Source organism: Notamacropus eugenii, chromosome 1, assembly GCF_028372415.1.
Source record: "Notamacropus eugenii isolate mMacEug1 chromosome 1, mMacEug1.pri_v2, whole genome shotgun sequence".
NCBI classification, from domain to species: Eukaryota; Metazoa; Chordata; class Mammalia; order Diprotodontia; family Macropodidae; genus Notamacropus; species Notamacropus eugenii.
The window spans coordinates 578,620,205-578,633,684 of record NC_092872.1 but is presented as its reverse complement, the minus strand read 5'-3'; positions in this window follow the sequence as shown (position 1 = coordinate 578,633,684).

Here is a 13,480-nt window from a genome sequence, read left to right as displayed (position 1 = left end):
GAACCTAGATAACTCCTAATGCCTTGACTTTTATGTATCCAGGCCACGGTACATCAATTCTTAAGCCTTTAGCACCATGAGTCAGTTACATCTTAAGGATGGTTTCAGTTATTTTTAAGGGAAAAAAACTAGTTTAGTCTAGTTCTGTGGGATAGGAACTTAGGAAAACCCAGTTCAGCATATGTGTTAGGGCCCTAGGAAGCATTTCTCTTACTATACCATCAACATTATACTTGAAACAAAATCAGTGAAGAAAACAATACATCCAATTGTTTATATTTCCTTTTTTTGTATTTAAATTTATTTAAGTTTTCAACATTCATTTCCACAAAGCTTGGGGTTCCAAATTTTCTCCCCATTTCTCCCCTCCCCTTGCCCCAAAATGCCAAGCATTCTAATTACCCCTATCACCAATCTGCCCTCCCTTCTAACATCCCTCCCTTCCCTTATCCCCATCTTCTCTTTGGTCCTGTAGGGCAAAATAACTTTCTATACCCCATTACCTGTATTTCTTATTTCCTAGCTGTATGCAAGAACAATACTCAACAGTTGTTCCTAAAACTTTGAGTTCCAACTTCTCTTCCTCCCTCCCTCCCCACCCATCCCCTTTGGGAAAGCAAGCAGTTCAATATAGGCCATATCTGTGTAGTTTTGCAAAAGAGTTCCATAATAGTCGTGTTGTGTAAGACTAATTATGTTTCCCTCCATCCTATCCTGCCCCTCATTTTTTCTGTTCTCTCTTTTGATCCTGTCCCTCCCCAAGAGTGTTGACTTCTAATTGCTCCCTCCTCCCACTGCCCTCCCTTCTATCATCCCCCCCCACATAGGTTTTCATACCAAAATGAGTGTGCATTTTATTCCTTCCTTTAGTCTAATGTGATGAGAGTAAGCTTCATGTTTTTTCTCTCACCTCCCCCCTTTTTCTCTCCACTGAAAAGTCTTTAACTTTCCTCTTTTATGAGAGATAATTTGCCCCATTCCATTTCTCCCTCTCCTCCCAATATATTTCTCTCTCATCCCTTAATTTCATTTTTTTAAAATATGATCCCATCCTATTCAATTTACCCTGTGCTCTCTGTCTCTCTCTCTCACTATGTGTATATATGTGCGTGTGTGAGTGTGTATATGTGTGTGTAATCCCACCAACTACCCAAATACTGAAAAAAGTTTCAAGACTTACAAATATTGTCTTTCCATGTAGGAATGTAAACAGTTCAATTTTAGTAAGTCCCTTATGATTTTTCTTTGCTGTTTACCTTTTCATGCTTCTCTTGATTCTTGTGTTTGAAAGCCAAATTTTCTTTTTAGCTCTGGACTTTTCATCAAGAATACTTGAAAGTCCTCTATTTCATTGAAAGACCATTTTTCCCCTGAAGTATTATACTCAGTTTTGCTGGGTAAGTGATTCTTGGTTTTAGTCCTAGTTCCTTTGACTTCTGGAATATCATATTCCATGCCCTTCCATCCCTTAATGTAGAAGCTGTTAGATCTTGTGTTATCCTGATTGTATTTCTACAATACTCGAATTGTTTCATTCTAGCTTCTTCCAATATTTTCTCCTTGACCTGGAAACTCTGGAATTTGGCCACAATGTTCCTAGAAGTTTCTCTTTTCGGGTCTCTTTCAGGAGGTGATCAGTGGATTCTTTCAATATTTATTTTGCTCCCTGGTTCTGGAATATCAGGGCAGTTTTCCTTGATAATTTTATGAAAGATAATGTCTAGGCTCTTTTTTGTGATCATGGTTGTCAGGTAGACCCATAATTCTTAAATTGTCTCTCCTGGATCTATTTTCCAAGTCAGTTGCTTTTCCAATGAAATATTTCACATTATCTTCCATTTTTTTATTCTTTTGGTTTTGTTTTGTGATTTCTTAGTTTCTCATAAAGTCATTAGCCTCCATCTGTTCCATTCTAATTAAGCTTTTGAACCTCCTTTTCCATTTGGCTAATTCTGCTTTATAAAGTATTTTTCTCCTCATTAGCTTTTTGAGCCTTTTTTGGCAATTGAGTCAGCCTATTTTTAAAGGTGTTATTTTCTTCAGCATTTTTTGGGGTATCCTTTAGCAAGATGTTGACCCACTTTTCATGGCTTTTCTTGCATCTCTCTCATTTCTCTTCCCAGTTTTTCCTCCACCTCTCTTATTTGATTTTCAAAATCCTTTTTTGAGCTCTTCCATGGCCTGAGACCATCAAATATTTATTTTGGATGTTTGGGATACAGAAGCCTTGACTTTTATGTCTTTCCCTGATGGTAAGCGTTGTTTTTCCTCATCCAAAAGGATGGGAGAAGATATCTGTTCACCAAGAAAGTAACCTTCTCTAGTCTTCTTTTTTTTCCCTTTTTTGGGCATTTTCCCAACCAGTTACTTGATTTTTGGGTCCTTTGTCAAGAGTAGGGTATATTCTGGGAATCTGTAAGATCTCAGTTCCTCCAAGGTGGCACAATCAAGTGTGTACAATGGTCTGGGAGCAGGGAGAGATTTTTGTGCCCAGAATCTTAGCCGAGTTTCCTCTCCACAGATACCTGGCCTCCAGTTCTGCCAAGCCAGCACTAGGGGCTGAGATTCAGATAAGCTGCATGGGTAGGGCTGCCATCTAGTATGAGATAAAGATCAGCTCCCTCAGAGCCTCTACACAGGTGCTCAGTGCTCCCAGTGTTTTTACAATCCAACAATGTATGTGGGCTGCTGTACGGGCTGCTGTGGGAACTGCTGCTGCCTGTCTGATGTCGCCTCTGAGGCCGCTGCTTGAGGCTGGAGCTATGGGAAAGCCCTGCTCCCTTCCTGGCCAGCTGAAAAAACCCTGTCATTGTCCTTTGGCGCCTGTGGGTTGAGGGATCTGCAATTGGGACTGGAGATTCTGCCCCCCAGGGCTGTTCTCAAGCCATGCTGCCAAGGCTGAAGTGGGCTCGGCTCCACGTCCAGTGCAACAGATGTTTCCCATGGGCCTTTCAGGTCATCCTGGGCTGAAAATCTCCTCCACTCTGTTGTTCTCCACTTCTGCTGCTCCAAAATTTGTTGAAAGTCCCTCTCTAGAGGTATTTTATGGGCTGTGTGGGGAAAGCCGGCATATGTGTGTCTTTCTACTCTGCCATCGTGGCTCTGCTGCCTATATTTTCAAATATTAGCTAGTTTATAATAAAAATTGATTCATTCTGAGAAACTGATAATAATAATAATATCAGCAACTAGTATTTATATAGCATTTTAAGGTTTGTAAAGTACTCTATAAATGTTATTTGATCATCACACAACCTTGGGAGATAGATGTTATCATTATCCCATTTCACAGATGAGGAAAATGAGTCAGAAAGAGGGTAAGTGACACAGCTACTAAATATCTGAGGCTGCTTCTGACTCCAGGTCTAGCACTCTATCCCTGTGCCACCTAGCCACTTCTATGGACTGAAATCCTCCTATATTATTAGAGCAGCACCGAATGCCTCTTCTTACCACTCTAAAGCTACCATCCTAACAAGTTACATGGCAGTCTTTTCAGCTACATTTGCAGCCTGCAGGGAATATAGCCATCATTAGCAGCTTCTCTGTTCCCAAAGAATGATGTCCATACACTCAAGCAAATTGGGTCAGGGGTGCTCCTTTCTCCCTTGGGCATGAAGGTTAATGACCAAATAACTCATAATTAATTGCTTTGCTAAATTGAAGGTTGAGATCTAATACCTATTTTCATCATTATTATAATCAGTAATGATCATAACATAAAGCCAAACTGCTCCATTACACTGAGTTTATAGTATAAGGCAGAAACAAAATGTTGCCACATGCACAAATATAAATAGATAGACATATAGGTGCTTATGTATATGTATGTAAGTATATATGTATGTATATGTATATGTATGTATATATGTAAAAGAACAAAAAGATATACATATATATGTAAAATAAAAGAAGCAAAAAGCTAGCTTCTCCTAACCTTCCCCAGGGGAAAGTATTCTAGGCTGCTAATCCATCAAGCAACCTTTTCCCCATGGACTTATATTCAATAAGAATCCTAACTTTCTTTCCTTTTCTGACAGGGTTGTTGTATTTGTCCTTTGTTTTTGAAGAGGACTGTAACATCAGGAAAATGATGACATGACTTGCAGTTGACTTTGATTTGAGGGAGGGAAGGCTGTGCAAGGTAACCAGCTTCACTTTCTCCTCCAGAGCCATCTGGGTCCAGTGGCTGGATATTCATCAGAACAACTGGAGATGACTTGGATGCAATGGGAGACTCTGCCCCTTTTAAGCTAAGGCCTTTTCAGGTACTCACTTGATGTTAAGCTGGTAGATCTGGTAAATGTGGAAAATACAGACTGGCCTCAAGTTTATGCCACATGGGGATTGACTGAATAGTAATGTGGTAGATATAATTAACCTAGATTTTTATCAAAACATTTATCTTGTGCTATTCTTATAGTAAAGATAGAGAGAAATATGAGCTAAATATTATTACAATTAGTGAATAACTAGACCCAAGAAATAGTCATTAGTGTCTTTATAACCCAGGATCAAGCCTGGACCATTTGCATAAGATATTTTTCATTGGTGGAGAGAATGATGACTCCATGCTATGTACATATGTGAAGGAGAGAACAAGCAAGAGAGCCTGGAAGAGGAGAGAACTTATTCCTGACTTGAATAACTCCCAGTCAAATTTGCTGATAACATAAAGGAAGTAGGAATAGCAAATATTCTCAATGACTGTGTCATAATTCCAAAAGCCCTTGACAGGCTTGAACACTTGGCCAAATCAAAGAAGATGAAATTAATAGAGATAAGTGTAAAGTGATATACATGAACTTAAATCAGTTTCATAAGAATGAGATTAATAATAGTAATTACAGTAATTACTATGATTAGAACTAACATTTATATAGCACTTATTATGTACAGGCACGAAGCTAAGTGCTTTACAATGCCTAGCTAGATACTATTAGTTCATCTGAAAAAAGTTTTCATGTGCTGGGAGTTCAATATGAGTCAACAGTGTGATTTTGTAGCCAAGAAAGCTAATGAACATTTTAAAAGAAGTCATAATTCTTAGTTATTTGTCCTGTTAAGATCACAGTGACCTGGAGTATACAGATGTTTGGGGTACCACATTTTAAGAAGGACATTGACACCCTAGAGAATATCCAAAAGAAGGTAACCAGGATGCAGAGGGTCCTTGAATTGGATGAAAGGAAAGAGGGTGTTTACCCTGTTGAAAAGAAGACAGAGGGGCAAGCTTATATTTGGAGTCCAGGACAGAATTAGGAGCAACGTCTGGAAGGAATAAAAGGAAAATGTCCTTTTAAGAAATTATTTATATCTCCTGTTTTTACATGATCTTCACTTTTTACCATGTCTCCTCTTACCACCTTCTTCTAGAAAACCATCCCTTATAATAAAGAATAAAAAAAGAGAAAGAAAAAATATGTTCAGTAAAACTAACCTACATATTGAAGAATTCTGATGTTATATCCAGTGTTCTACACCTCTGGCTCTCCACTCCTTTCAAGAATATGGAATGTGCTTTCTCATATCTTTTCTTTGAGGCCACACTTGGTCATTATAATTTTACATTAGGTTTTGATCGTTATTCCTGTTCTTTCCACTTACTTTAGTGTAGTTATTGTATGTTTAGTTTCCATCTACAAAAGATTTCATATACTAGTATGGATTGTTATTTATAAATAGTCCAAGAGTTGATGAGGGTACTTCTTTCATGTTTGGATGCCTCCTCAGCCTTCGCATCTCTCTTGTCCAAGTCTTTCCTTAAATCCTCTCCAGGGAGTTTACTGGGTCTGCTAGAGATCTTCCAGATCTTTTGAGATAACAATGGAATAAATGGAGTGAAGGAGGAGGAGAGAACTGTCTATCAAGTATTTTTCTCCATATCCTATGATCATCACAGCTGTAACTGAGGCAAGCAACACAGGCCATACTCTAGGAAAGTGGCAATAAAGATACCTTCAGTTGATTTTTTTTTTTACAGAGGTTGGGGGGAGAGGGAGCAGGAGCATCTTATGGAAGAGTCCCCTGGGCAGGCCACTTCTGGTTAAGCTGTCCACACCCCAAAGAGATACTGATAGGGTCTGGACCTGTGATTTCTCTCTGGTATAGGGAACATTCAGCTGAGAAACTCTTTCTACCAAAGCAAATAGGCACCTTCTTTGTGGTATGTAATCTTAGAGGGTTGCCTAGAGCATTGAGAAGAGTCACATAGCCAGTATGTATGTCAAAGGCAATATCTGAACCCAGATCTTCCTGGTTCTAAGGGTAGCTGTCTATCCACTATGGCAAGCTGTCTCTAAGAAAGAGTCATTTCGTAGCTTCCTATTCTGACTGCAGCATTCAGTGGTAAAGAACAATTAGTTGTTTTTTCATACTTGGGATCCAAAAACTCTGGTTTTGAGGCAATGGATGTAGAACAGTAAATTTTGTTGCAAACAGATGCTTTTGAGGTGGAGACTAAATGAGGCCTAAAGCAAACCCTCAATCCACCCCTACCCTCTATAACAACTAACAACCCTTTTAAAGAATTAGATTTAGAAGGGACCTTAGGGACCATCTAGTGAAACCCCTTGACTTTATAGAGGAAGAAACTCAGGTTCCAGAGAAAGGAAGTAATTTGCCAGAGGACCCATAACAAAGTTCACTCAACTCTTACCGATTCTGTAGCTGAGCTGAGATGGATTCCGATGTAGCCCAAATTTTAGAGGCTCTCAGGCTGTCGGTGTGAAAAGGTACCTAAGTCCAACTTCCCCTTTTATAAAGGAGAAACAAAAGCCTTGAGTTAATGTTAGTGTATGAACTAGAATAATGATATTATTATCAATATTTTTATTATAGTTCTTGCTTTAATTATAATGTTATAATAACAGATCTTTCTCTACCATGCCATAGAAACCATTTCACCCTAGAAAATCTGGACTATTTCTTACTTTGAAAGTGAGAAACACACCCCTGTAGCCTCTCTTTCTCTCCTATATGTCTTCCTTGTGAGAATCTCATTTTAAGAATAATGTATAGGTCAACCTTGTCTTCTGTTCTACTCCCCAGACTGCACTTCCGACTTTTTTCAGAACCTCCTCTATCATGTTTCTGTGCCAAAGAATGTAAACACTGTGAGGGCAGAGACTGTCCTGCTTTCATTTATATTCCTAACTCCTAACACATTGGCTGCCTGGGATGTAGTAAACGCTTAATAAAAGGTTGTTGATGAGAGACCAGTTCTCTTGACTCCCAGGTTAGTGCTCTTTTAATCAGTTTGTTGAAAATTGGTCTCCTTCAGGGTCATGGAGGAAATGGCTATTCCAGAAGAGTCTCCCCTGGTCTCTTGTCTCAGGAAGGTCAGAATAGTCAGGGTATTTCTTGGTCTTTTTCAAGTTCAGTACCTTACCGCCACTCCTGAGAAGGTGTAAATAGCTTTCAGGTCAAATATTCAAATAGAAGTCATAGTAATTGGAGACATAGAAGCATTTCAAAGAATGCTGGACCTTTCTGAAGGGATTGAGGAGCAAGCTCCTCCCCTACCTTGCCCAGACAAAAGTGCCTTGGCCCCATCCTCCAGTCCCTCTTTTGGATCGAATGTGCTGGGAGGTAAAAGAGAGCTTCTGGGTCTGAGAAGTCATATCCCTCTCCCTGGAGCAGCCAGGATCCTAAAGGATACTAAGATTTCTCAACTATCCTACTTTCTACTTATAGGGAAGTTCAACAAGATTCAGATCTTGAGCTACTGCCCAAGATCCAGACTCTTGGACTCAGGAAATTTTGAGAATTTGAAGGAGGCAAAATTTCAGGGGAAAGAAAATATTCCCCAGATTGGGGACAATGAAGTGTCTCCAGCAGGGGGTGAGGTACTATGGCCTTCCCACTGACTTGTTCTCCCCTCTTGCCCTACCTCCTTTCCATAGGTCAAACATGTGTTGGGAGGAAGAGCACTTCCCCTAGGACTCCTCTCTCTCTCCCCCAAGGACATGCCATCCACTGTTTACATGAGAGAAATGGCTCTCTGGTACAGGGCTAGGCCTCCCTTCATTCTGCTATGCTGGCCAGAGTTCAGGTCCTCCAGCTTCTGAATTGGACAAGGTGATACATCAATTTGCTCCATCACTGGGAGTTTAACTACGACTATCCAGGGACTCTGTTCCTCATTCCATAGTCACTCTTTTACCCAGTCACAGCTCTACCTTTGCCCTCCCACCAAGTCCAGCTGCCCCTTCCTCTCCCTCCCCTGACCTCACTCTCAGGCCCCAACTCCAGCCTTTCTAAGAGCCCATTCAAGCTTCTCCAATCTAGGACAAACTTCCTGCCCTTTTTTTTCTGCTTGAGGGCAAAGTTCCAGTCTTGGATCTGGTGATAAGTCCATTTTCCTTCTTGGTTATACCCTGATACTCCAAATGGATCTGTGATTTCATTAATGTGGATACTGTCTCTACTAACACAGTTTGCAGCCCATTCACAACTGCCCATACCATCCAATACGTCTTTAATAAGACTCTTTATACTTCTCCTGAACAAGTCTTCTTTGGAAATATGTTATGGACTATTCACATGTAGCATGTAACTCTCCTTTTTTCCCTCTGGCTAACCTTGAACTTCAATTTTTCAAAGACTGTGGTATTTTGTGACATTATTCTATTCCATTTTTTTTTTTTTTGGTAAACATATGAAGCCAGAACAACTCATCAATTCAGTCAAATGATGCAACCAATGTTATCACCAGTAGACAAAATAAGCAATTGATTGCCTTTTTTTTCCACCAGGCTACATTGGCACAGTACCAGTCGCAGCATTTCACTTTTAAGTGCATGCTGACTAAAAATCCAAAGATTGTTGCACATTAAGAAAAAAATTCAGAACTCAAGGTTATACTGTGGTAGTGTCAGACTCTCAAAGGAAATAAGCATTCCTTATCTGAAATCAGGTTTTCAAACAGCCCTGTGTATAGTGTGTTTAACTAGAGTCTTTTCTTTTTTTCTTCTTTCCCCCTCAATACAAGCTAACTTCAGGGAAACCATAGCCCTAGGGCAACTCACCTGACTGCTTCCCAGCCCCCAAATCACAACCATGTAATGCCCTGATACATTCATTTTTTTTTTCTCTTTATGGTTTCTCTAATGCTCTTGAAACACTAAGTGAAGGTGTTCATTTTAGTTTCAGGCACTTAGGAATTTTTTTATAATAACATAATTATATTTTTAAAGTATGCTCTGAAAGGCAAAATTTAGCAGTTTTATACTTCAAATACAAATATACATCTTAAGGAGCATCAAAGCAAACGATGAGTGACTTTAATTTCAAGGGATTTTTCTACTGGCAAAATCTTTTATTGATTAAAAATTCCAGGGGTTCCTTTTTCTTCTCCTGTGCTGGTTTGCTGTTCTACTATGTCTGAAATTAACACTAAAAAAAGGCTAATAGAAAAATAATAATAACCAATAAATTAAAGGATTTAATGTTTGCAAAGCACTGTCTGTTTATACTCATTTGATCTTCATGGTCATCCCGTGAGATATTACAATTATTTTCCTCATTTTACATATAAAGAAACTGAGGCTGAGTGATTAAGAAATTTGCCTGGATTTATATCATCAGTCAATATCTGAGGATGGATTCAAACTCAGGCGTCCCTGTCTCCAAGTCCAACACTACACAATCACTACACCACCTAGAAGCAACGTCTATTGAATTCTTACACCAGGTTATTATTTTTCTAGAGCATATAACTTTCTGCTCTATTAACCTTTTGAATAGGTTAGAGATAGACTTGACTTCATAAACAAATGATATCGAAGGACTAAGTGGTGAAGTTTGTCAAGATGCATGAGTAATCAATAGCAAAAACAAACAAAATTCTTCTGTTCAACCACCATATTGTTGATTTTTTCCCCCCAAAATAACTGGATCACAAAGGTTAAGTTGATTTGGCCATTGGTAGTCACCATTCAACACATAAGCAGGTATGTACATCTGTAAAGCTATCTTAAAGAGTTGCCTAGAACAGTGACAGGTTGAGTGACATGGTCACATAGTTAATATGTGTCAGAGGTAGTATTTAAATGCCAGGTGCTGGAGGCAAGGCTCTAGGCCAGCGACCTCCAGGTTCAGGTGTGATGTTGGGATACAATGAGGGACTGATTTACAAGTCACTGGCATTGAACAAAGGAAGCTTCCTTTGCCCTAACTCAGTAAGGATATTCAATGAGGATGGAATGGCACTTAGCTTCTGGCTCACATCATAACTGTCTGGAGGTACCCTTCAGTAAATCATCAGGGTGTGGAGACTCACATGGTCTCAGGCACCTACCAACTCTGAGAGGTCCATACAACACCTAGCTTGGACTTCTCATGCCTCTAGACAAAGAAAGTGGGGCCAAAGGAAACTGGTTCAGGAAAATGCAATTTCTATCACATCAGATCTTCCTTGCTTTGAGGCCAGTTTTCTATCTACTATGCCATATCTATATAATCAATCAATATGTGTATCTGTATATATATTATATATGTCACTTTAGCAATAATCTTAATAATAATTCTTTATCTCATGTATACATATATATGTATATCCTGAAACATTTTCTGACTTCTATTACATGCCTTACAGACAACTATTGATGACAAACAAAATCTACATTGGTTTAAATAGCAACTACCTGGCTACATAGGTTAAAGTCAGAAAATTTGGGCTTGATAACACCCTAGCTAAACATGCTATTATCCCACTTTAGTTTTTTTTTTTTCTATAACCAAGTAGAGAAAGAGAGAGAGCATATCAAGAATAAAATAATGGCCTGCAATTTTAATTCCCAAACTTTGGTCCTTTTGTGTCTCAAAAGAATGGATTAACACAATGGGCATCACCTATTTGAAGAGAAACCAATAGCACCCAAGTTCACAGGTGAAATGCCTCGGCAACTGAACTATATACATCAACAAAACATTTATTTGATATTTATTATCCCTATTGGAATAATGCCTAACTTAAAGCACTTTTTTTTCTGCAATGGATATCATTATATTTGTTATATCGACATAGCCATAGAAGGTTAATAATAATATCTAGCATTGGAGAGATGAACTCTCCAAGTAGTTTGTGTGCTTCATATGTACCACTTTCTACTTTGTGTCACATTTATCTTTGGATTATGTCTTGTCATTGGTACTAGATTTTAAGTTTCTTGAGGGAAAGAACCATATTATTCTTATTTGTGTTCTCCAAAATTCCTATTACAATGCCTTGTACATATATTGGATTCTCAATAATCCTTTGAAGAATGAATGAATTTTCCCAAATATCACTATTTTAAAATTAAAATTCTCCAAATACTTTTTTGAGTCACAAAGGATTATAAAAACAACCCAAAAAATATCTTATTTCCAAAAAAGCAAAATATGATCCAGTAAATATAAGAAATCAGTTAAAGTTAGAATTGTAAAACCTCAGTCTTGAGTTAAGAGCACATGGGAAGAATCACAACATCACTTTTTTGGGGGTGTAACTACAAGCATTAGTCATGACAAGTCTCATAACAAACTTTCTACCCTAGAACACTGAAGTGTATTTTGCATTTTAATTGTTCAGGAACTGAAACCTTGCTTTTCAATAAATGTACTAGATGATAGAAATTATATCTCCCCCTGCTTCCCTGCCACCCCCAACCCTATTTCTTTCTACTGTGCTAAACTGTATTATACAGTTACAGCAGAATGGGCACAAGGGGGCACTGAAGTAGTGAATAATTCCATGCTACTGTATTCACCAGTGGCAATACAGGGAATGAAAATATAATTGGGAACCATTTTATTTTGCCAAGTTTGGTAGCAGTTCTTTTATCTACAAGAAATTTTTCTGACTCTACGGTGTTTATGGAAAAATCAATCACTCTGTATAAAAAATATTGTCTCAACATATTCTCACTCTTCCTTTAGGGTGTTTTGTTTTGTTTTTAATATTTCAGACAAATCAAAAAGGAACTTCAGATGAAAGGAAGACTGGGGACCCTGACTCGCTGTGCCTAACACTTTGGCAACCATTTAAAGGGCATAGTATTAGATGAAGTTTAGAGATTTCTTTCACCTATATTCTTTACTTAATGATATATAAAGTGTACATAAATGTTAACTACTCCTATTCCAACTTGTTCCAATCTAAGAATTTAATTTTTGCTATCAATAGGCCCAGCTTTCCATTCCGTTTCATTGAAAGCTCAATGGATCTGTGATTTTACCAGCAATACTCACTCTGCATCCACTGCTTACCTATCCTATGTGATTTCTATCCATGTCTTTCCATAAATCTCTTATATGAGATCCACTCAAAGTGCTGGGACCTTCCACTCATTCTCATGACAGGGCATGGATATCAATTAAGCTTGTGAACTGCCCATTTCTCTCTCTATATAACCACTCCATCATTTTTTTCATCACTCACTCTTCTGATGACAACCTTTGTGATACTTCTGTGCAATATCCCTTTTTATATTTTGCCTCCTACTCACTCCTCCATCATCCTTTGGGGAAGCCTCAACTTCAAGTCTTTAGGAATTGGGACATTCCATTACTTGTACATAATACAACATCATCCAAAAAATATTGTTGCTAAAAAAGGTGACTCATGACTTAATATTATCTAGGAAGGAATTCTGCCATTTGTTTTCTATTTTAAGCTTCCAAATTGAATATAAGTTCTTTAAAGCTAGTTGCTGCTTTACTTCTATTATTGTTTCTCTGGCATCTAACATAGTGCCTTGTACATAGACTTTAATAAATGTTTGGAGAATTTAATCAAATTAAATATATTCATTATAAATAATAATGTTATCTTGTGGTACTTTTCCATTGTTTTATATATATTTCTCCACTGGGTCTTCCCATTTCCTAGGAGATTAGCAATAAATGGTAGCATTAGGCTCTTTTTTTTGTACATGAATGATGAAACTAATACAGAATGAAGCTAAGTGCCTGGCCCAACTTCACAAAGCTTGTTGATCATCAAATGAGAAGCACAGTCTGTTGTTCTGAATTTCCAGACCATTTCTTGTCCTATTATACCACACTCCCTACCAGATCAAACAGAACCCCTGCCCCAAAAAATATGTTTGGGACTCAGCCAAGCCATCTGAGTATATTCATATACAGGGTAGGAATACTTCCCAAATCCAGGTTTGGGTTGATATGAGTCATTTTGCATTTGTCTAGTAAATGCTATTTCTATGAACTAGATACACAGCATCAAGGCACAAGACAAAAGCAAGTTCCTCACAAGATAGTCTGTCATTATTTAACATAGCTACAGAATGGATAGAGTTCTAGACATGCCATTAAGGAAACTTAGGTTCAAATCCATTCCTCAGTCACATGCTAACAGTATGATGTTAGGTGAGTTATTTAATATCTTTGAGCCTTGGTTTCCCCATCTGTAAATAGGGATATTAATGTAATGCTTATCTCACAGGGCTATTGCGAGGAACAAGTGAGATAATGCATG